Source organism: Dermacentor albipictus, chromosome 9, assembly GCF_038994185.2.
Source record: "Dermacentor albipictus isolate Rhodes 1998 colony chromosome 9, USDA_Dalb.pri_finalv2, whole genome shotgun sequence".
NCBI lineage: Eukaryota > Metazoa > Arthropoda > Arachnida > Ixodida > Ixodidae > Dermacentor > Dermacentor albipictus.
The window spans coordinates 36,687,722-36,712,607 of record NC_091829.1 but is presented as its reverse complement, the minus strand read 5'-3'; the positions used below and the strand labels follow the sequence as shown (position 1 = coordinate 36,712,607).

Below are 24,886 nucleotides of genomic sequence, written 5' to 3'. Positions count from 1 at the left end.
CACAATGGGGCACGTGCAGAAGGAGATCCTGTACAATGAACAGCCATTCTGCTCACACGTCGCATACTTTGCAGTGCTGCCACTGACCGTTCAATGCTCACAGGTGCACTTGAATCAGTCGAGCTGGATGAAATACCACGTGCCTTGAATGTCTGGTCTCTTGTGCGTCTGTCGTATATGGGAAGGCCTTTGATGACAATGACCTCAGTCATGTTATAGTCTCCTTTGATTCCTTCACTGAGGCCTCCCTCAGGGCAAGGTGAACAGCAGCGAATTTGGCGAACAGCTGCAATGGCACCCAAAGATATGGCTGCGACGGGCCAGGAAACATCTCCTGCTAGGATCCATGGACAGATCGGGTTCCTGGAGTGGTAGCGCCAATGCCTCAATGCACCTGACATTAGGAGGAAGCGTCAGCTCGGGTGCTCCTATCTAAATACATGTAAAAGAAGAATTCGTTTTTCTCGGCAACCACTGTACCAAACTTGATGAGGTGTATTGCATTTAAAAGAAAAGCTTAAAATGTAGCGACTGTTGGTTTTGGATTCTTTATTTACATTGTAAATTTTTTAGTAAACATTGGAACACATCACAAATTTTCAGAAAATGAAACTATCAAGTTTACAACTCCGTAACTCAGTAATGATATCACAATTCTGTTAATTGCATCTCATAGTACAACTAAAGCACATAAAATTGATATGTTACACATGAATCTCAAAAAAATTTGTTATGTGTATATACAGCTTTTGCAGAAATCTTGTAAACGTAACGAATTCATGAAAGATACAAATTAACATATTGAATTTGCCTGCTTTGCGTGATCTAATGGACGCCGTTTGCAAAACCGCGATATTTATTCTTGATGCAGAGCTATTAATTTTTAAACTTTATGCTATTTTTCTCAAATATTTGAAAACTAGTTCATCAAGATTCAGGACCTAAATTGAAATTATGCTCCCAAGAGTCACTAGAACTTAACTTTCTCTATAAAATGACACAAATTTCATTAAAATCAATTCAGAAGTTATCTCAGAAAATAGTTTTTGGATTTTACATGTATTTTAGTTCACCACGTAGGAGTTGGGCATAAGCTAAAGCTTCCTCTTAATGAGTTAGGGAGCCACGTCACCAGCTGCAGTGGATGAAAAGAGGTTGACTATATAAGTGATGGCATGTGCAGCTTGTGCAGCTGCAGCGGCAGAATGGTGCTGCTCCCCAGCATTGCAGGGTTTTCATCGTGCTTTGTTTGGCACCACCTGGAAGCCACCCTGCTGCTGCTACCAGCCATATCGTGTTGTCTGGCCAAGCATGCTGAGCACCGAGCGCATTGGCTACTTGCAGCCACAGAATGGGATCCATAGTTCCAAGACTGCCTATGGTAGTAAGGCTGCAGGAGAGAAACTGAAGGCGGCAGAAATGACGTAGGCCAGCTGCTTCAACACCAGCGAGATGGATAGCACGATATTCGTCAAGCTGCCTACTGAACTACCCGTTGAGCAAGGAGGGGAATCTGCGCATGATGAGGCCGCAGCACTCACACCAGCCGGACCCATGGCCAAAGGGGCGAGAACAGCTGGAAGCACGACCATGGGAGCATGAACAGCCTCCCTTGCTGGCTAAGAGGCCGATGGTGTCAAGGGAAGTGTGGATGGCCTCCCCTGGGAGCAGGATACCCATGATGGTGTGGTCCCCATGAGGATTGTCCTTAAGGCTGGGTAGCTCTAGGCTGTGTTTTGTCGACTGTGCCATTGTAAATAACCAGACAGCCGGCATGCAACCTCAGAGAAAAGCGGCTGTTCAGTGTACAGGATTTCCTGCCGTACATGCCCAGCTGCTACCGGGCAATCGTAGAGATCTGTGACCAGTGTGAAGCATCCAGTGCCACCAACCAGAGGAGCTGGTTGCGTGCCGAGCAGCTCATCAATGACGACTTCACTCCTTGTAAAAGTTTTCTCCATGTTAAGTAATGTGGTTGCAAGCCGTGCCGCAAATTTGCAGCGTGGCCGAGTGTGAAGATGCAATGCACAAGGCCTCAGGTCCTTGCACAGCGAGCGCGAGAAAAGAAGAAGAAGCAACAGTAAACAAGACTGTCTGGTTCTCTCTAGCATATATATATATATATATATTGTACTGTAAAATAGGGAGGGAGCAGTGGGGTTTTGGCTAGGAGAGAGACAACGACGATGAGAAAGAACAACCTTGTTTCGGTGCTCGGTCGGCTACACTACCTCTCGCTGCTCAAACGTTCTAGTTGCGAACGCTTACTGCTCAAAGTGCTTCGCGACAATATATATATATATATATATATATATATATATATATATATATATATATATATATATATATATATATATGTATATATATATATATATATATATATATATATATATATATATATATATATAGGACAAAAGTAGTTGAGCCGATCTGGTGTTTAATAAAGTGATAGAGGTGCAGGTGCACATATAATAAGCAAAAACAAACATTTCATTTCTACGTTTCGGCTGCAGTCCAACCTTCATCAAGAGTGCAATAGCAAGCACGCATGCATTCAGTGGCGTCATGGATACCAACATGCGCACATTCACCCATGTAAAGAAAACAAAGAAACAAAAAGCATATGCCGTTTATGAATACAAACTCGCACATATGTTCAGTGGCATTACGAATGAAAAAACACTCAGGTAGCCTATGCACACCAACATGGGCAGCTTCAGTGGCATCCACAAGGGAGAATGACGAAGCGAGTGGAATGTACGAGAGAGGGGTCACACGTTGTCATAGAGCATGCAAGGGATTGCAGCTGCCTTGAGAGTTTCTTTTGTTCCTTGTTTGAAGTTACTGCAACTTCACGAAGATGGTCAATACACCCCCTCCTGGTTATACAATACTCGTACAGTGACCTTCATTGACCTCAGAGTTCCATAAACTGCATTCCATTGCATTCATTGCAAAGGTGTTATGTTTTCCATATAAGGGCAAACTGTTTTTTATACCAAATCTATGCATGTATGAAAAAAAGATAAAAGATAAATTACCTGAAGTTATATGACAACACAGCAGAAGGGTGAGAAGAATCTCAAATAAATTCTGAAAAAACTGAGATGGAATCGGTGCAACTGATCTTTTTTTATGTGAATAGCTTTCTTTGGACCTCTTGCCCATATTTTCAGTGGTCGGTGGTTGATGGTCGGCGGTCGAATGTTCGCCGCCGCCAAAAGGCACTGACGAAAAGGTAGTGTGCTCTCACGCAAGAAAGTTGTGGCAGTGAAAATTTCCCCTTTATTAATAAACTAATACAGCTCTGCGAGACACACTCACTGCACTGCAACAGCTCGGGGTGCCTGATGGTTTCGATACTTTTGGTGGAGTGCGCAGGAATGACTGCCCTCATCACCTCCTAATTGAAGTGAATAGCTTGCGAGAAGCACTCAGCTATTCAGTCCCATTGACTATCATCATCTTTGTACAGGCACACTTATTTCCATCTCTTCAATTTTTATATTTTGAGAGAATCAAAGAGTTTGCAAACAAGAAGTATTAAAAACGGTAATATCCATGTTCACTTACACACTGTTATTGCAACAGACGACCAAAGTTGCCCACTTGTGCAGCAAGCGAGCGCTTCTTTGACCAACCCTGTGATTCCAATGATAAGTTGCAGCGTGTGAGAGGTAAAATAAATTTTCTCCATGGTTTGAACCACCTGTAATAGAAAACAACAGGTAAATTTGGTCAATGTGTCATTACTTCATAATAAAATATTAAGGTTCATTATTAGCTTGTATGTCTGCATATGTTACATTCGTGCTTCAATGCAAAATACGACATTTGTTAAGAAATTAACTTCAATGCCAATGCATATCTCCACAAATTTTGGGAATTATTATCTCAAAACTAGCGTCATGCTGAGAATTCATTTCAGGCAGATCCACCTTGGAAACTTCATGCCTAGAATTTGTAAGCTGCAATATAGGCCATAATATAATTTGTTCAAAACCTAATGATGAATTTTTTTTAATTAGTTGATTATGCATTTCAATTTTTTGTGCAAGCAATATCCGCCTCTTCAAACCAGCTCATCAACTAGAATTGTGGTTTCTGCCACAGGCAACCTTTGAAAATTTTTGAAAGTGTGCACTGAAACACTCTGTATGTGCCTATATGTATATGGATATGCCTCCCCCCCCCCACACACACACGTATATATTCGTAGTTCCGGTGGTGAATTCACAGAGAAGCGGGCAAATTAAATGGGGCGCGAAAAAGGACACTTAACTGAACGCCCTGCATGCTGGTCTCAGCTCCAGAACATGGGAGCGCCAAAGTGTAACGGTTCTCACCAAAGTAACTGTTAAGGACAACGTCAAGGGTCCAAATCTCGCACAGAATATCCACAGTTTGAGATTGGTGAAATGTGGAATGCCTCTAGAGCATCATTTGTAAGTGCCTCAAAGAGCACCAGGGAGCAACTCGTGTTAGATCTCCTCTGCTGTGACCATCAACAACACTAGGAGTTCCACGTTCCACGTTTCACCTGAACTTACGGTACAATTTAGGGAGCTTGCGTCACCCCTTTACCTGTCCTTCTACAAACTGCTTTGTAAACCTTTTCGAGTATTCCTGCGGCTGCTGTGCCATCAACGACACCACCCCTTATTGACATAAGGACGGACTCCACATTTTGAAGAGCCGTTAAATGCCAAGAATCAACTATACCATCATGCTTTGCCCCTGCTGACCTTCCACGTATGGCCCCATGGGTAATGTCCAAGATATGGGTTTTGGCTCCATACTCTTGGAATTTTCAAAAAAGAAATCACGAATACCTACTGGGCCTCGGCCATCGAACACTTGAATGTAGAAAGAACACGGCTCCTCTGTGAATGCGTATATAGACTGATCAGTCTTGTCGTATGCATTTTCATCGTCGCTGTGGATAAAGTCATCTGACAGCTTTGTCTGTGTAACAAGATGACACCAACATCCACAGAACTCGTGGCAATCAGACAGGCAGTTCACTAGACTACTCAAGTATCAGCTGTCTTCAGCGATGCAAAATTGGCTCCGCAGCTAGTTACAATGAAAGAAAGCCCTTACAGAGTGCTGGCTCCTCAAACTGCTGAACTATACATGCTAGTGAAAGGGAACGGCTTCCACATTACATTTCAATGAATTCCCAGTGAATGTGGCATACAAGGCAACAAACTGCCTGATGTAGAAGCGAAGAAGGCACTTGAAGAACAAGAGCTATTGCTTGCAATTCTTTGTTCAAGAGCGGATGCCAACTACCTTCTCTCAAGCGTCATCCCAAAAGTGACAGAATAGCACGAGGATAATCCGGATAATCACCACAGACACCTTCCAAGATTGGACTCTACAAAGAAATTTAGGCTACCACCAAAAATTCAATGCAGCTGTGCCAGCCTTTAGCACAGACTAAGGCCGGAGGTAGCGTTTACACGCAGGTATGAACACGACATGTGATGCACCCGCGTCACCAGATAGCAAGGTGTGCAATGTGAATTAAGACTATAGATCACGTGCTGTGTGACTGCCTTAAGTACGTGGGAAAGAGAAAATGAGCAATGACCTTACGCGCCTCAACAGCCCACTGCTATCAGAGGACGTTCTTTTAGGCCCTTGGCAAGCCAGGCCTTACTTTTTTTTAAAAAGTATGGGCCTGAACTGTAGGCTCCAGGTAGAGCAAATTGCTTGCTTTATGTTTTACGTCCGCCTTCTCTTGTGAACGTCACCCATGATACATCTCTTCTTTTTCCTCTTCCCCAACACTAGGTGCAAAGTAGCGGGCTAGAGGAATGCATCCCGGGCCGACCTCTCTGCATTTAGTATCATTAAACTTTCTATCTTCAACAATGCTGGTATATGCCTGGCACATATGTGTTATGCTACGATATCCACAATGCCTCCTATTTCTCATTAAACTGCCAAGGTATGTGGCTACCCTGTTTGCAAGTGCCAACACACGAACCGGGTTTTATTAGAAGTATTTGAGCGCGCAGTCATTACGGTATTTCAGTTAAGTATTTCAATGAAAGCATGAGCTACAAACTTAATTTACAAGTCCCTTGCGGAGCAATATTTGCTAGTATGTCGAGTGTCTGTAGAACGTCTCTACCTCCATGTCGAGAATTAGCCTAGGAGCATGATATTATGATGATCAATCGTTTTCCTCCACATGACAATCTTTTCTTCTAACACATGTGCACTAATCTCTCACAAAATTATACACCAGGGTGTTTACCAAGTTGACATTTCCGAATTCCTCGAGTTTTAAAAGTTTTCCCCAAGTGACACAGAACTTAGTTTTATGTCAACACGGGCACACCATGTCACCCGATGCTGTCACTCTATAGAAAGCACGCTAAAAAATAAAAACTACTTCATTCAGTTTGAACAGCAAGGAGTAGTTTATCATATTCCAAAAGAAAACAGAAGGCAGGGGTTAGTAAAATGCACATCAAATAAAATATTTTCAAAAGAAATGGTAAAGCCTATTGCAAATCAAATGTCCGAAAAATTGGGCGGTTTGAAAAAATTAATGCATGTCTTTTACTGCCCTTAAGAGATCAAATCACTACAGCCACTGCCAAAAAATCTCTTAAGGCATGCCAGTACACTTCTTAGGCATATCGGTGTTCGTATTGTAACAGGTGATGGCAAGTGCATGCATGTGAAATTAAGGAATACATACTGTTCACCATGACAAATGACCCTTCTTATGGTTCACCGCAATACTTTAACGTATGCTTCACAGCGTAATAGTGCTGTATAGAGGCGAAGCTGACTTTCGGGAACCAGCATTATGCAACGCATCGTGCTTTCTGAGCTTCGAAGCCAATCGCGAGAACCACAAAGGCAGAGTCTGTGCCATTCTGACAGCGGCGAATTCTTTAAATGCAAAACATGGCACCTAATGGCAAGAAGCTTCATAGCGAATGTCGAAGCAGCTAAGCCTAGCATTGCCGCGGTGGTGGCTACAGCTGCCAGTGGATCTGTGTGCGTGAGAACCGGTTCGAGGCGGTGAGGTAATCAAAATGGCGGCAGTGGTGGCTTTGATTTAATGCCGTTTCAGACCTGCGGTACCGGCAAAAAGTCTGGAAAATCAGATCACAAAGAGTTCTTGTGTCCGAAATTTCAGACGTTGTTACACATTAACTCTATGGGGTACGTGGTAGTGCCGCGAAGCCGTCTGAATTATCGGGCATCCGGAAAGTCGGTCGTTGACTGTCCACTGGCAACTCTTCCAGCCGACAACACGGTGTCAAAGACGATTCATTATGATTCTTCTGTTACTCAAGCTAGCATTACCGCGACTTTCGTCCCCTTTCGATAAAACTACAGCTAATTTTCCCAGATAGACGCACAAATTCCCTAAGGTTTCGCAGACAACTCAAAATTCCTGAGAATTTCCAGTTTTCGCGGTTGGCATACACCATGACATTACACACAAGTTTATTGTGAAAATACGTACCAATGATTCATGCGTAAAAACGGCGACCAACAGTTGCTTCGTTTTTTGATCAAAGTCATGTGAAAACAGGCAATGCGCTGCGACAATGCCGCCGTGTGCTGCCAGGTACCGCTTTGTGTCAAGAGCCGGAAGGAATGTCAATATTAAATGGGTGTAAAACGCCCTCCATTTTAGCTCTTGACATTGGTTCTTGAATTTTGTGCGCAAGCTGACTCCCACATCTTCTTCGTGTGCTCTCAAGTTGTTAACAAACTTGAGGTCGAGAATGTGCCCTAACAAGAACACATTTAGTAAGAGCAGCGTCCAGTCCTCAATCTTCTTAAGTGGGCAGAAAGACATCTGGGAACTCAACGAGGGTAAATGTATCTGAAAATGAGAAGCAAGGAAATGGTAAGAGCAAAGGAATAAAGACACTTATTAAAAACAAAATCATGCAAAATATTGGTGTAATACTCTCGCTTTACGTGGAAGGCGTGACCACAATGAAAAAATAAAGTAGTGAAAAAAAAATTCCCACCATGGAGCTGTTTGTGTTGCAATTTACAGAGGTAACAAAAAGATTGAATGGGTTCCATCTGCAAATCTGTCCAAACGTTGTAAGACAATATTAGCACAACAATAAGCTTAATGCTTTCGTGTTCAAGATTGTGCCTCTTCGTAACAAGCTTAAGTTTCTAGGCTGAGTACGAGCACCCAAAACTGACAAATGTCCATTCATCATACTTGTAAGTCCATACATTTAATGTCTTCATACTATTTGAAATCCTCAAATTATTGGTACTGCACACAACATCCATAAGCAGTTCTTTTCAATCGAACTGCAGCAGCTGCAAAAACAAATGAGCAGAAGAGCCTAAGACAGCTGCCACTTGAGATGGCAGTGTTCTTTGTGAACAATGCCCACAAGCAACCTACAGTTCACACTGCACCTTCTAAATATTGCTGCATCACGTTCGTCCTGTCCAAATCCTCCATAGACGCTCCTCACCAACACAAACCTAATTGAAGTAGACATAGATGGCGTTCCATTGACGGCATTAATTGATACTGGAGCCCAAGTGCCCATAATGAGCGCTAACCTATGTCGACGCCTCAAAAAAGTTCTTACGCCTGCCATCACTTGAGCCATACGTGTCACCAATGGTGCCACTGTTGCCGTCAGGGGAATTCGCATCGCTCGCATAGGAATTGCTGGCCGCCAAGTTCCAGTCCTGTTCACCGTGCTGACCAGTTGCCCTCGTGACTTAATCTTTGGGCTCGACTTTCTGACGACGCATTCTGCTCTCGTCAACTGTTCCACCGGTACGCTGTGCCTCGAGCTTCCTCTTCTTTCAGACGTTCGCCTCGAACAACCGAACACCCTCTGCACTACAGTGTTTGTTCGCTTACCTCCAAAAGCCCTCACCTTCGTCGAATTGGCCTCAACGGCAACTGCGCCTAATGGCGACTATATCGTCGCACCTATTCGTGATGTCCTCCTGGCGTGCGATATCTCTGTGTCACACTCCGTCGTAACCCTTGCCGCTAATCGGATGTGTCTCCCCGTTATCAATTTTGGCTTGATGAAGCAAGCGTTACGTGAAGGCATAGTGGTGGCCACGCTGCGGTCCGTGACAGATGACCACGTCACTACTTTTGCAGCCGACGCGTCTCCAGATCGTCCCGATTACCCACAGGATGCCTTGAACCTTGACGAACCATTACGTCCCATGGTCGCTCTGGACCTCGCACCTGACCAAGCAGCCGCCCTACATCGCCCTTTGCTTTCCTACCGCGACATATTTGACACTGACAATTGACCACTTGGTCAGACGCCCCTTGTTAAGCATCAGATAAACACTGGTGATGCTGTTCTTATTCACTGCTGACATTACCGTGTCCACGGCAGAGCGGCAAGTTATTCAACAGGAAGTAAACAAGATGCTCGCCAGAGGCATTGTTAAGCCCTCGTCAAGTCCTTGGGAGTCACCGGTCGTGCTTGTCAAAAAGAAAGATGGCATGTGGCGTTTCTGTGTTAATTACCGCAACCTAAACCGAATTACTAAAAAGGACGTCTACCCTTTACCATGAATCGACGATGCTCTTGTCTTCACAGCGCCAAATACTTTTCTTCCATCAACCTTCGATCTGGATATTGGCAGATTTCTGTTGATGAGCAAGACCAAGAAAAGACTGCTTTCGTCACTCCAGATGGCCTCTACCAATTCAAGGTTATGCCGTTTGGTTTATGCAATGCCCCTGCCCTGTATGGACAAATGATTGACTCTCTGCTTCAAGGTTTCAAATGGTCAACCTGCCTTTGTTACCTCGACGACGTCCTTGTGTTTTCTCCTACATTTTATACGCAGCATGAGCGCGTTGCAGCTATCCTTGATGTCTTCAGCAAGGCTGGGCTCCAGTTAAACTCATCGAAGTGCCACTTTGGGTGCCGACAGATTACAGTGTAGATCATCTCGTTTATACTTCCAGAGTACAACCCGACCCGAAGAAGGTTCAAGCAGTAACGGCTTTTCCTGTACCTCAGTCTGTCAAGGACGTCCGGAGTTTTGTGGCGCTCTGTTCTTATTTCCGACGGTTGGTGACAGATTTCGCAGCAATCACTCGACCACTCACTGAACTTCTGAAGAGAACGTGCCTTTTACGTGGGGTTCCCCTCAGGCTGCTGCATTTTCCCACCTTATCACGATTCTCACCAATCCACTGGTCTTGGCCCACTTTGACCCATCCACACCTAGGTCCAAACCGATGCCAGTGGTTATGGGATCGGCGCCATCTTATCACAACGCCAACATGGACACGACCGCATTATAGCCTACGCTAGCCGGCTCCTGGCAACTGTAGAGTGCAAGTATTCGATTACCGAGTGCAAATGTCTTGCTCTCGTTTGGGCTGTTTCCAAGTTCCGCCCATATTTATATGGCAAGCCCTTCTCAGTAATCACAGACCATCATGAGCTGTGTTGGCTTTCGTCACTGAAGGATCCTACTGACCTGCTCGGTCGTTGGGCCCTCTGACTACAAGACTATCTCTACACAGTTACTTACAAGTCGCGACGCCAACACCAGGACACAGACTGCCTCTCTCCCTACCCAGTCGAAGATGCGACCTCTACGTCTGATACTGACACTGACGCCTGTGTTCTCCATTTTTTCACTGCTCCACGTTGCCGACGGGCAGCGCCATGACCTGTCCTTGCGTATCATCATTGACTGCCTGGAATCGTCACTTGCCAACAGTTCCCTCTGCTTATTCACACTTCAAGATGGCATACTCTACCACCACAACGCTCACCCCGACGGCCCTGCATTACTCCTTGTGATCCCTAAACACCTCTGCTCGGCTGTTCTCCACGAACTTCACAGTCCCCGTCGCGTCAGTTCAGCCTGATGAAAAACTGCTGTCTCGTTACACAGGCCCATAGCGAGTGCTTCATGCCGTGACTCCTGTCACCCATGAGATCACCACTGACGCCCCATCTGCTTCCCAGTCCAGTGATATTGCGCACATTACATGACTGAAGCAGTATCACCTTCCCAGTGATGACATTTAGACGCTCCGGGATGTCGCTTCTGCTGCCGGGGGATTATGCTACAGGCGCATGGTATTTGATTGCTTGAACGACATGCGTGGTCGCCATCTCTCGAGAAAAGAGGAGGAAAAACAAACTGGGCTCGTGCCGTGAACCTAATCGGTCAGCGCTGCAACCGCTGTTGTAAATATAATCTGTAAATAGTTGCTCATCTTACTGACTCGTCCTTTGCGTAACAATATGCTATGATCAGGCACATGCTTCAACAGGCATGCACAGCCACCTAAAGAAGACTTTTACGACATCATGAGCTGGCCTCTGTCCAATCTGATAGCTTGTCCTCCACATTTAACCATAAGAAAGATAGCACTGTTTAAATCGCATGGTTTAAAGTATTTGCTTAGAAACTCCCCGCTGAGACACCATTAATCACAATTATAATCCATAATACACTTTTTCATTCAAATGGTCCTCTTTCAGGCAGGTCCAGGCTATAATACGTGAATACACTGTGTTGTAAGGAGTGGCTGTTACAACATTCTGCACATACTAAAGAGTGAGCTGCATGCTGCAGTAAAGATAGATGTAGATATGAGATGTCAATCAATTTTTGTTCAGCAATGCTAACTTGCATAATACTTGCGTGGGCCACATATACAAGCTCATTTACCATTGACTGTGGAAAGAGCATTATTGCGAGATCACACTGTCATGTGACACGCTTCATTCAATGAAAAACTTCATTTAGGAATGCTGCAATGTTGCTTGACTCCAAGCAGAAGTGGGCACAAAGAAAGTACATCTGAAGAAGACATCAATGGTAATAAGAACCAAATACAGGAAACCAAGGCATGAAGCACTGCAATTCAAACATTACAAGAATACAAGTACACCTTCACCCATGCATTTTCTTCAAGTTTGTAATAAACACTTCAACACCGCGACTATCAACAATATGACCTGGCAATTTGTTCTATGTGTTTATGGTTCTGGGAAAAAATGAGCATTTAAAAGCATCATTAGAGCACTGCATTCCTGGATCACTTTCCCATGATTAAAACATGAGCTTGTATACGGAGTGTGGCGGGTAATGAAATTGTGATTGTTGATTTGTGTTAAGTTAATCTGCATTCAGCATGCCTAGCTTTAAGTGTACCAAGACAAAAATAATCATTTCTGTCACACTATCAATGTGTTTATATTCACTGCAAATGAATGTGACCACTGATCTTTGAACTTTTTCTAACTTGACGTTTTTCTGTCTATAAGGGCCCCATAGGCATGAAGCATACTCCAGATATGGCCGGACCAACGCTTTATATGCTGCTAGTTTCACTTTCATAGGGGCTTTTGAAAGCCTGCTTTGAAAGAACTGGAGAGATTTAAAAGCGTTGGTGCAGATTGTATTAACAAGAAGATCTCAACTCAAATTATGTGTAATAGATATTTAACAGGTGGCCATTCCTTAAGTACAATGCCGTTTACTGAATAAGTATGTTGCAAAACAGTTTTGTTCATGCATATATACAGAGCACAACATCTACAGGCTTGGAGTGGCACTTGACACAGGCAAAAGACGCCAAGAGCGAGTGGGACTATACTAATCCAGGTACAACCAAATTAGGAAGGCTCACTAAGCTTCTACAAAGACACTCCCACACCAGAACAGGAATTGTCCTCCCTGGTGCAGTATTCGGCCACCACCTCCCAAATGATCCCTACAATTCACCCACAGCCCTTAGTCCCCAGCAGCTGCGGAGCACCTGACCAAGGCACCAGTCAGACCTGTAATGCAGCAGAAGGCATAGAGTTTCTCACTATAACACCCAGAGGGAAATCTGGCACCACCATCTATGGGAGTTTCCTAAGGGGTGTTGTGCCGTCATGGGAATGGCGGTATATGTGTCTGCGAGGCTTCTGTTGGCTGGTGTTGTAAGAGGCTTTGTCTAAAATGTGGTTATGGCTAAACAAATAATGCATTCTTAAAGTAAAATCTTCATAAAATGTTTCCATTCACGCACATTACATCTTTACTCACCTACTTATGCACGACCAAGCGAAGAAAAGCAAGAAAAGACGACAAACTGTTTCAAAGCGAGCGCAAATTTTGTTGTCTGTCCTCATGTAACTTTAGCAGCCCACTCATACTTTTTACATATCATATAACGTACATGCAATACAAGTTCTCATAGTTAAGCAAAACATGTTCTTGCGTAATAATAAAGCTAAAACAGCTTTTTACGTGCCTGTTTTAGTAGAAAATGAATCATTGTGACAGACAGAACGGTACTTGCCAGGCGTTCAAGGTGTCCTGGCTCTCTGACAACGACGCCAATCCGAAGTCAAATATACCAGCATTCTCATGCATACCACAGCAAAGCAGTGCCAGATTTCCCTCTAGGTAATATAGTGAGAAACTCTACGGCAGAGGGTGCTAAGATTCTCTGGATTCGGACAGGCTGCCAATGGAAACTGATCCTGTCAACCTTTAATTGCCGAACTCTGTCGAGTGAGGCTAGCATAGCAGGTCTCTTTGGCGAACTATCAGACATTGTTTGGGATATTATCAGCCTTGGTGAGATTAGAACTGGTGAGGCTTATACATTGCTGAATTCTTCGGCGTAAGCAGCCGCCCTAGAAACAGTCATCTACTCTAAAGCCTCTGGCCGGTAAGGTAGAATCGTGTCCATAGTGCATGAAGGTTCGTGTCTTTAAAGGAGAAAGAAAGTGGAGAACCCAGTGGCGCTTTGTGTGGCAGTACTGTAAGCGTAGGTGACAAAAGGCAGAATGCGATCCTAATTCGAGTGGTCAGATGAAACGTATATGACCAACATGTCGCCAAGGGTGCAGTTGAAACGTTCTGTTATCCCATTAGTTTGAGGATGATATGCCATGGTAGCGTGGTGAATGATGCGACACTCCTTTAGTAATGCTGAAATGGCGTCGGAGAGGAAAGCATGACCGCGGTCGCTCAGTAATTCTCAAGGTGCTCCATGGCGTAAAAAAATCAGGTTTTGAAGGATAAAACTGGCGACGTCTTTTGCTGTGGCAGATGCTAGTGCCGAAGTTTCAGCGTACCGAATGAGGTGGTTGATAGCAACAATAACCCAACGGTTGTGACTAGGAGTGTTGGGAAGTGGACCGTAAAGGGGCATGGTAAAGGTTGCAAGGGGCCGGTAATAGGTTGAGGCGGCGCGTTGCGTCATTGGCATATGTGGCATGTCCAGACATACTGGCGAACGAAACGGTATATACCGCGCCAGTAGTACCGAAGCTGGAGGCGAGAGTATGTCTTTAATACATCAGCGTGGCTGTATTGTGGGTCGTCGTGGAACGTGGCACAGATGCCAGAGCGGAGGTGTCGGGGTATAACAAGCAACCACTTGCAGCCGCTTGCATTGTAGTTGTGGCGGTACAGCAGGTTATCCCGAATTATGAAGTGCGCGGCTTGACGAAGGAGCATCCGTGAGATCGGCGCTGGCGACTGACTAGACAGGAAGTCAAGTGAAGAGATCCATGTGTATTTGCGCTGCTTTGATGGCATGTCGGAAATGTTGAGGACAAAGGCACCGCAGGTGGAAACAGACGAGTGAACAGGACCAGAGGGCAGGGGTGACCGGGATAGAGCGCTTGCAACTGAATGCTTTCGGCCTGAGCGATGAATAACGCAGTAATTCACCAGGTGCTTCTTTGATCATGTTGAGGCGCAGCCTGGCTCTCATTATTTTGTGCTATGCCACCGTCTGAATCTCTAATGGACTCCACAAGCCTGAGTCTTTCATTCTTGTCCATCCCACACGTACATTACCAGGTAGAAAACTAGCTTACCGTACTTTAGATACACAATTTTCTGTCATACAACTGTGTTTAACGGTTGACCATAGTTGCTTTCCTATTTTCTGAATTCTGAATGAAAAGTCCACTGACAATGAGTAGTCTGTGTTCTTTAGTTTATTTACCTTTCTCTGAAGCTGCATTTTTTCATTCAAATAAAAGAAGCAAATTATCACTGGGCACATTTTGTTTGTTCCCTTTCCGCACAAACGGTATATGCACTAAAGGCTGCTTACATTTATTCCTTTTTTTTTCTCAAATATTTCTCTCAAAACAGCACCCCTGAGCGAATCCACCATTTCAGTTTCAAATTCATTGATTCCTTAAATAAATTATTGCGCCGATTTCTACATTTAAGGCCATCCTTTTTCTTGAGGAATGCAGCCTGGTCCTGCAACTTAAAAAAAATATTATATTATGGGGCTTTACGTGCCAAAACCACTTTCTGATTATGAGGCACGCCGTAGTGGAGGACTCTGGGAATTTTGACCACCTGGGGTTCTTTAACGTGCACCGAAACCTAAGTACACGGGCGTATGCGGCCGCCGAGGCCGGGATTCGATCCCGTGTCCTCGTGCTCAGCAGCCCAACACCATAGCCACTGAGCAACCACAGCGGGTCATTCAACTTTGAAAGAAGACACCCTTCTAATCTCTATACAATTTCCTGGGAATGACAGCAGGTTCTGCTCAATTGAAGCCAGCCTTCTGTTAGGTTCAGCAATGCAACATTCTAAGCTTTACTGCATGGACTCAAGCTCATTTGAGGACACCTTTTGATTATCTAGAATAGCTACCAATTGCTCAGTAAACGTGGGGCCACGGTTCTTGCGACAGTAAAGGTTCAAGGGCCAAGGGGCTTGGCACACAGCGAGGAGAGCGTGGAGCACAGACATTGTCTTTATCTTGTTCAGGTTCCCGTCACATATCACACAGTGACACACAATAAAACAATAGAACACTTAAGCCTGTAAGAGAAAGCTCCATTACCCTCGCCTAACCATCAATGCATACACGGTATAGTTCGCTAACATATGTGTCCATTCTCACTTAATAGTTGACTATCACGGGCGCAGCCTCGCAGCAGTGCACACACGGTACGTAGATTTGAACCGGAACGTCAGCTGTTCATGCCTTGTCAGCAGGTAGGTGCAGCTACCCCTCTGGGGGCTCAGTCATTGCAGCCAAAAAGCTCCGCTGGCTTTGGCCAGCACAATTGTGCCGAAGGCAATGCTGGTGGCCACTCGAGCTGCAGAGCTGTGTGGTTGCGGCGGTGGGACACACCGTCAGCCGCCGGAGTAGTCCCCAGGACCCCATGATTCCTGGACGGCTGCCCGAGTGGACCGTTAGCCACTCGTGTGTAGGCTGGCCCGGTTGTGTTCCATAACAGGCAGGCATCAAGGCGGACCGGTAGCAGAGTGAATCACCCCGCTTGAACATGTCTTGCCAGGTCCTCGCTGGTCCAACCTCCTTCTCTGGAGCGATCCACAATTGAATCTCAGCATGTGCTCTCCTTGCATGCCACACGGTGGCGCATCACCACGCACACTTCTTTTACTTCATTGTGCTGCTGCTGTGCATTGCAATTATTCCAGTCCACTCATCACACTCCCCCTCACTTTCAGTTTGTTGTGTCGAGAGTGAGTCCGGAGGTGGTGCAACAGAAAACAATTGAGCCCAGATTGCACACAAGCTATGAATTGCGAACGCTCTAGAACAATTTAACACATACACTGTACGCAGCAGTTCGGAGAGCGTGTCTCGATTCATGTGGGGGGCGTTAAAAGTCAAATTTTTTGGGTTTTCATAAGTTAGTGTAGTGTCTATGCATGTAAGTCGCTCTTAGGCACTTTGCCTTTGAGATTGGGTTGGCTGGATTGTAGTAAGGGTTGCCTTTGGATTGTAGTATGACTGGTCACGTGACTATGCCCCTGCCCACAAAACACATTGCTCCTGTAAATCCGTGTGGTTGTCTATAGGTCATTCCGTCTCTGAAAAGTGAGTGTAAGGTCTTCCTTCCCATTGAACTTGTTGGTTGTAGCCTGTCCGGTTGCTGGGCCACATCGACGGCTCACCAGGGTTGTGCCTGGTTCAGTGAAAGGCGGAAACAGTCTTCAGTAATGAAGGTGTTTTGTTGAACGCTCTTGTTCCGGGAAGCTTTAGCTGACGCCTTCAGAGGCCCGAGTTCTCCATTCATAGTCTTTATTTCGACTCTGTCTTTGACTGTTTTCACGCAAGAAGATGGCTCAAGGTGATGAGCCTCGTTTCCGGTGCGACAAAGCAGGACACAGGATGGCAGACTGCTGGTTACGGACAAAAAGAAGTTTCCCCACACATGAGTAGATGGGTATCAAGATGGGTCACAATGGAGATATTTGGCCAGCCTGTAATGTGAACAGGAGGGAAGCCTCCTGCATGGTGATGTTGGACAACTCGGAGGATGAGCCGACAGGGAATGGTTACCTCATTCGTAAAGATGGGGAAAGAATATCTGTTGTCAGTGAAACATTCGGCTGGCATGTTTCATGTGATGACCAAATTGGGGACATGCCTGTGGCAAAAGGGTTCCTGGGAAACTGTCCCGTGACAGTTTCCCATCCAGTGCAGTTGCCATCCAGTGACAGTTGCATCCAGTGCGTGACACTGGATGCAACACCTTTGCGGTGCAGCAGTCTTTGATGCCTAAGGAACGGTTTACCAGGACCTACAGCCCGGTAGTCCTATTGCACAGCACGGTGCATTATCTACCAGGAGCTATGGTCCTCCTAGATATGCCATTTTTCGTAGGAGAGGTTCTCGCTAAGTGCACAAGGGACCTGATTTATGACACACTTGGAAATATGAAAGGAACCATCGTCGGAAAGACTGCGTCAAGTCGGAGGTAACGTCTTCTGACAAGGACACACAAGGACATGCGCTCCTGATTGCCCCCGTCAAAAACCCCTCAGGAGAAGCCATGGTCAATGAAAAAAAAATGTGGTAAAGCACATTCACTGTGGAACAGACACATTGAGATAAAGACTGCGAATGGAGAACTCAGGCCTCTGAAGGCGGCAGCTAAAGCTTCCCGGAACGAGAGCGTTCAACAAAACACCATCATTACCGAAGACTGTTTCCGTCTTTCGCTGAACCAGACACAACCCTAAAGAGCCGTCGATGAGGCTCAGCAGCCGGACAGGCTACAACCAGCAAGTTCAATGGGAAGGAAGACTCCACACTCACTTTACAGAGACAAAATGATCTATAGACAACCCACACGGATTTAGAGGAGCAATGTGTTTTGCGGACAGAGACGTAGTCACGCCGATCAGCCTTACTACAAGAGTTGAGCATGCCTCCACCCAATATCAAAGGCAAGCTAGTGCCAAGGAGCGACTTACATGCGAAGACACTACACGAATGTATGAAAATCAGAAAATTTCGACCGTTAACACCCCTCACGAGTCAAGACATGCTCTCTGAGCTGCTGCGTACAGTGTATGTGTTTAACTGATCTAGAGTGTTCGGAAGTTATTGCTTGTGTGTGATCCGGGCTCAGGTGTTTTCAGTTGTGCAACCTCTGGACTGAAACTCCCGACACAGCGTACTGAAAGTGGGGGGTAGCGTGACGACTGGACTGGAATAATTACAATGCACTGCAGCAGCGCAATGAAGTAAAAGAAGTGTGCATGGTGGTATGCACAGTGCAGCACAACGGCGTGGCACCCAAGTAGAGCACGTGCTGAGATTTGATTGTGGAAGTTCGGGAGAGGGGGCGAGGACCGGCGAGGACCTGGCGGAACAAATTCCAGCGGGGGTGATCGACACGGCTATCGGTCTGCCTTGGTGCCTGCCTGTTCATGTAACACAGCCAGGCCAGCCTAAACGCGAGTGGCTAACGGTCCACTCGGGCAGCCGTCCGAGAATCATTGGGACCAGGGAAATGCTCGGGCAGCGGACGGTGCGCTCAACAAAACCTCAGTCGCGCCGCCACAACCACACAAGCGCTGCAGCTCGAGTGGCCTGTCTTTGCTCAAGTCTGGCAAAATATGAGCTTCTATGAAGCTGTCCACATTCTGGGAGCAGTCCTTCACTGTTCGGCAGCTCCTCTCCTTCAAGAACACCCGTAGTGACAGAGAACAGCCATTGATCAACTGTCCTGTAATAATCATGTCTTTAAGGCTATCATAACTTTTCTCAACCTTTCGCAATTCTACCTATTGATCGAAATAGCCAGCCAGTCTGGCAGTCTCATTGTCTTCAGGCATGGCATGGGAAAATTTTTTCATGGTATCCCTGCCAAGTGTACCGAAAATGCTGCAGGAGTGCAGTCTTGAGTCGGTCGTAATCCAGGGCAGCGTGTGGATCACGGCGGCCAATGACCGTTTAAGCTTCCCCCGTCATGCACAGGCTCAACGAGAGCGCCCATTTCACTCGTGACCATTCCTGGCACATTGCGACACGTTCAAGACGCTGCAGATAAGCAATAGGTCATCTATGGATTCGTCGAAAGGTGGGATCAGTCAGTGTGGACTAAAAACCATCGTTATTACGGGCGCACTTGAGCTAGCCTGAGCGATGGCCTCGGCAGCCTGTGCGTTACCACCACTTTCGTGAAGTTTAAGCTTAAGTTCCCAGACTTCCTGCTCTTGCTCTAGCAGTTTCTGACGCAGGGCCATTTGCTCTTTCACTGCATTGTGTGCCTCTATTCTCTCCATTGCGCAGTTTTGCATGCTCCACCTCCAACCGTTCTCTTAATGCTGCTTCTTTCAGATACAGCTCTCGACCTAGACTGTATGATTTGTCAGTTTCCATGTCTCCTCCCTGTGTGTAAGCGTTGGCTGTGGATGGTATAAGCCAATCCCAGCAGGCTCGCCAAATGTGATAGTAAATGTTCGTGGGCCCAGGGGCTCAGCACACAGTGAGGACAGCGTGGAGCACAGACATTCTTTTTATCTCGTTCAGGTTCTGGTCACACATGACAAGTAGACACACACACAAACAATACAAAGTACACTTAAGCATAGAAGAGAAGGCAACGTTACCCTAGCCTAACTGTCCGTGCATGCGCAGCATAGTTTGGTAACATATGTTTCACGCGTAGGTTAACGCCTGGTACGCTTGCTTGAGCGAGCGGAAGGAACACACGAACACAGGGTGCAGCACACACATAACATTCATTCAATAGGCTGTTTTAGTAACAGGAATACACGGTAAGATTGAACACTTATTACACACGGAATGCGCCCTCCCTTGCTAATCTCTAATCCTCAACATCCGTGTTATAATACCATTAACGAGATGACATATACTACACTCTTTCGCACTCGTCCCTCCGTAAGACAGCCTTTCTCGCTGCGTGTGAGGGAGCTTAGTCATGAAATGCATGTTCCACTCCTCGAGCTTCGCCTAATGCATCCAGCCAAGCTGCTACCTCCTTGGGAGTGGCAGCTGATACAATGTGATATATCTTTCATGCAAGTTACAAAACACGCTCCAGAGATTGAAATTCAAATGCATTTCCGGGTACTCCAGCACAAATACTCCTGCACGGAGTTCTACACAGACGCATCGAAGTCACACGACGGGGTGTCCTATGCAGCCGTCGGTCCATCCTTCTCGGAAACCGATGTACTGCATCCAGGAACTAGTATCTTTACGGCTGAAGCTTACGCACTGCTGTGGGTCGTAAAGCATATAAATAAATCAGAACTCCAGAAATCAGTTATATATACGGCCTCCCTTAGTGTTGTGAAGGCCTTGATGTCTTTCTGTAACCACAAAAATCCGGTAATTAATGAACTACTCTGTACTGTATAAAGCATATACATCTAACCAACATGTGATTATATGCTGGGTCCCTGGACATAGGGGCATCGAGGGAAACGTTCTAGCGGACCAGATGGCCACATCAATTTAATTGCATGCAGTTAGTCCTGCTGCTTCGGTCCCTGTCACAGACCTGAAGCCTTTCTTAAGAAGAAAACTGCGAAACCACTGGCAACGTATGTGGGACGCAGAAGTAAATAACAAACTGCACGTGATAAAGCCACAGTTAGGTTCTTGGCCCTCCGTAACAAAATCGCGGCGAACAGATGTCCTATTCTGCCGTCTAAGAATAGGACACACTTTTGGCAGACATAACTTCTTACTCACGGGAAACGAGCCTTCAACCTATGGTAGATGCGGGGAGAGGCTGACCGTCCTCCACGTCCTTCTGGAGTCTCGGAAAGCCGAATCTGAAAGAAAGAAACATTTTCCCATAGCATACCGGCAGCACATCCCCCTTCATCCAGCAATGTTACTCGGCCCAGAACCGCTAGCTGTTTGACACCAACGCAGTCCTGGGCTTCCTGAAAGATGTTGTATTACATGTTATTAGCCCCACACACTCGTAGCGTCTCCTCTCTTTAGAGGATGCCGCTGTGATAGCTGTTTCATATGGCACATGCCTCTAGGCCCTTGTGTTTCAATGGCTCCGGCAAGGCAGTGGTGCTCCAGTTAATTTCACCATCTAATATATTTTCTGTATTGCATCACTCTTTCACGATGGATTTTATTGCACATGGAACACGTCATTTGTCATCGACATAATCTTATTACAGATAGATTTTACGCGCTCTAGAGCGACTATTTTTAAAGCCCCTATACAGCCACTTTACATTAACCCTATAGGACTCATAACTACATTGCGAACTCATCACCACTGCCTTGGCGCTCTTTGGCCACACTTGACCCTTGCGCCAATAAACACTACATATCATCATCATCGTTTTCGAATGTTTTTATCAAAACACAACTGCCATCGTCCACGTCCATAACTAATCAGTGTCATTATTTTACTAGTTATATATTTACGTCATTTACAGCGAAAGTTTCAGGCCCTTATACAGCCATGTCACACCTACCATAATAAGTTCACTGTCCACGCCATTCAGAATAAATCCTTTAAATTACCATTTGTCATGGCGCTCTTTGGCCATAACTGGCCCTTGCGCCATTAAAAAAACCACATATCATCATATCATCCCTTGCTAAGCTTTCCGCTCGCACCATCGCGTTTACTAATGTATGTGCGGTGATCGTTCGCTGTAGTAGAGGCGCTTACAGTACCGGTTCTGTTTGAGGCGGGTATAGGCGTCCCCCGGTCTGTGGTCCAGCGTTGTAATCTGGTCGTCTTCAGTCGTTGTTGGTGTCCGGCGTCACCGATGCCCCGGCCGACGTGAGGAAGGCACGGTCGCTGAGGAGCTGTCGCAATCCGGCAGAGCGGGGCTCGTGCCGGCTGGCCCTCCCGGTGCGCGCCGGCCCAGCTTAGTTCTCTATTAGGGACGGTGACTGGCAGTAGCCAGCCTCCGCGCGCCTACGTTCAGCGGCACAAACGCTGACGTGTCCTGGCAGGTAGGTCCGGGCCAGCGGCAGTTCCGGCGACGTCAGACATCTGCTCGCCGAGCCTGGTACTCGGGCGGGACGTCGATGTGTCGCCTAGGAACTGGGGCAGGATCCACAGAGGCAATCTCCGGCCGTCTTCTCCTGGAACGCTGCGCCCGGCCACCACGTCCTTCCCTGCGCGCGCCCCTTCTCCAAGATGGCGGCTCCACGCGCTCGCTTCACTCCTTCTTACTCGTCTTCCTTCTTTGTTGGCGCTTGTCACTCCTGACAATGGCCCCCCTATTTTCCGAGTTCTCGCTCCGCGAAAACTTCACTCACTGCTCGTCACCTCTTGGGTTTACACGGACACTGCACTTCCACTTCACCACACCACATATAACTTCACTTCGCCACTTCTTCGTTCACACATCACTGCACTTCACTTCACTGCACTACATCACATATAACTTCACTTCGCCGTCACATATAACTTCACTTCGCCGTTTCTTCCTTCACACCTCACTGCACTCCACCTCACTTCACTACACCCACGCTCACATCACGTAAGTTTCTGCCGAGTCTTAACAATTCGTCAATGTCAACGGCAGCACCATTAGGCATTGTATTCCGCGAGTGTTTGAGCAAGACTCCTCCGAAGCTCTAAACACTATATGCATGCGTAGCAAGCTGTTCCCCAGTATGCGAACATATTCACAAAGTAAACACGTAAACGAACATATTGTCACGTAGGTGACGGTGACCTACCTGGCACGCAGGCAGACAGGAAGGGACACTGCGTCGGCGTTAGACGTAAAGAGAGTTTAATGGGCGAACTTGTGCCCGAAATCAAGCGAACAACGCGGTGACGGCGAAAGCAGCAAGCGCGTCTGGGGCGTTCGTCGGACTGAGCCAGCGCAGGCGGTGGTCCCGTATTTATACGTTTCGCGTGCATGATCGAAACGCGTCAAGCGACGCCGCCTGCGCCGCAGCGACGCCGATTGCGTCGCAGCGACGCGAGCTGCGTAGCTCGCGTCGCTAGAAGCCGAAATAAACGCACGTGGCAATATTCTGCAAAGTCAGTGATGTCTTTCGCGGCACGTTCACTCACGTGGTCCGCGAACTCCTGCCTACCGGTTCTTGTCTGACATGGATACAGCCAGGCTGGAAGCTGTGCACGGGTCCTGACTCTCGACGCCGGCGCCTCATCGAGACATGACCTCGGGCAGCATGATTTCGACGACACCAGGAGTTGGCGCGGGACCCAGACTTGCATGCCAAGGGCTTCTCAAAGTTTTCGGACACAGCGATGATACGTCCATTGCTCTTCAGTTCTTGAGCCGGTCTTTTCTCACATACGCTTAGTTTAGACAACATGCTCGTCATCTTCACCTTCTGAGGGATCAATTCTGTTGTTGGGATGTCTGCTTGGCATGGACTTTCAGCAACCAACTCTCTGATGACCATTCCTGTGTCCTTTTGAAACGGATGCTCAATAATAGGCGTAGACTTTAGAAGTACCTTTGATACCAATCCTTTTGTTGTGGTTCTCTGGCATATGTCGCAAGATCGCACAAACCGTTTAATGTCACTTTGCATGCACGGCCAAAAGAATTCTTCTGATACTCGGCTGGTCGTCTTTCTTACTCCTTGATGGCCAGCCATTATAGTGTCGTGCGTCAACTCGATGACTGCTCTTCGTAAACTCACGGGCACTATTAGCTGTCGTGTTTCTCTTCCATCGTGAGTTCTGGCTATTCGGTAAAGTAATTCTCCGACCTTCTCAAACTTATGTACGACCCGGCTCTTCTTATTCTGAATCCATTTCCCTAACATTTCAAAATAATGTCGCAGCGTACTGTCCGCTTCTTGCCGTTTTTTTCCTTTCCGTCGCGGTTATATCCATGGCGCTGCCTGAAGTATTCTTTATACGAACATCTTTCTTATCCTGATTCCTTGTGCTTTTCTCCACTGACAATATGGTATCTTCTCTGGTATACGGATTCGAACTCCTTTCGTTATCTCTGCCACCGGCTTCGGTGGATTCATGCTCCGTTCTACTTGTAATCTGGATATTGGGAAAACTCCAGAGGGGATCTGGATCATCCACTCTTCTGACTCCTGGCATATTCCCAAGAATGACGTCGTACAGCGGTTCTTTGACGCACCGGGCTTCAATTCAACCGCAATAATAAGGCGCAATAAGACGAGCCACAAGCATTCGTCGTACTGTACCATCCGCCAATCGAACTGGTGTTTCTGTACCGGCGATATCTCTGTCCGACACCATGGATTGTCTTACCAGAACAATGTTGGACCCAGTGTCTCTGAGTACAGACACTTTTCGTCGCTGCAGCATTCCCACTACTACTGGCATCGAGGTTTCTGGTTCTTCTGATCTCGGAGCCGTTGTGACAACGCTAGCCTTGTCGCTGGACTCCGATTCCATTTGCGTACTATCAACATCAATGGGACTTTCGTTTGCGATAATGCAGGCAGTCTTATTTTCTGACTTAGCTCGGCAGGTTCGTATTGTATGTCCATGTCGTCCGCACCCCTCGCACTTCAACGTCGAACTGCGAGTACGACCCAAGGGACAATTCACAGCCCGATGCCCTATCCTGTCACACATAAAACATTTGATTGTGCTCCGAGTATTTTCTCTCTCATCTGGTATCTTCT

General features: G+C 46.5%; 1 long non-coding RNA gene across 1 annotated transcript in view; it reads right to left on the bottom strand.

Moving 5' to 3' along the window:
* LOC135906475 (uncharacterized) overlaps nt 1-23,100 on the bottom strand; it is a 28,298-nt gene extending 5,198 nt beyond the window's left edge. The window contains exons 1-4 of the long non-coding RNA XR_010565749.1: nt 21,953-23,100; nt 20,996-21,078; nt 7,499-7,864; nt 3,574-3,709 (exon numbers count right to left, since the gene is read on the bottom strand). This is a non-coding gene — a long non-coding RNA (uncharacterized lncRNA). The remainder of the gene's footprint in view (nt 1-3,573; nt 3,710-7,498; nt 7,865-20,995; nt 21,079-21,952) is intronic.
* Between the last annotated feature and the right edge of the window lie 1,786 nt (nt 23,101-24,886).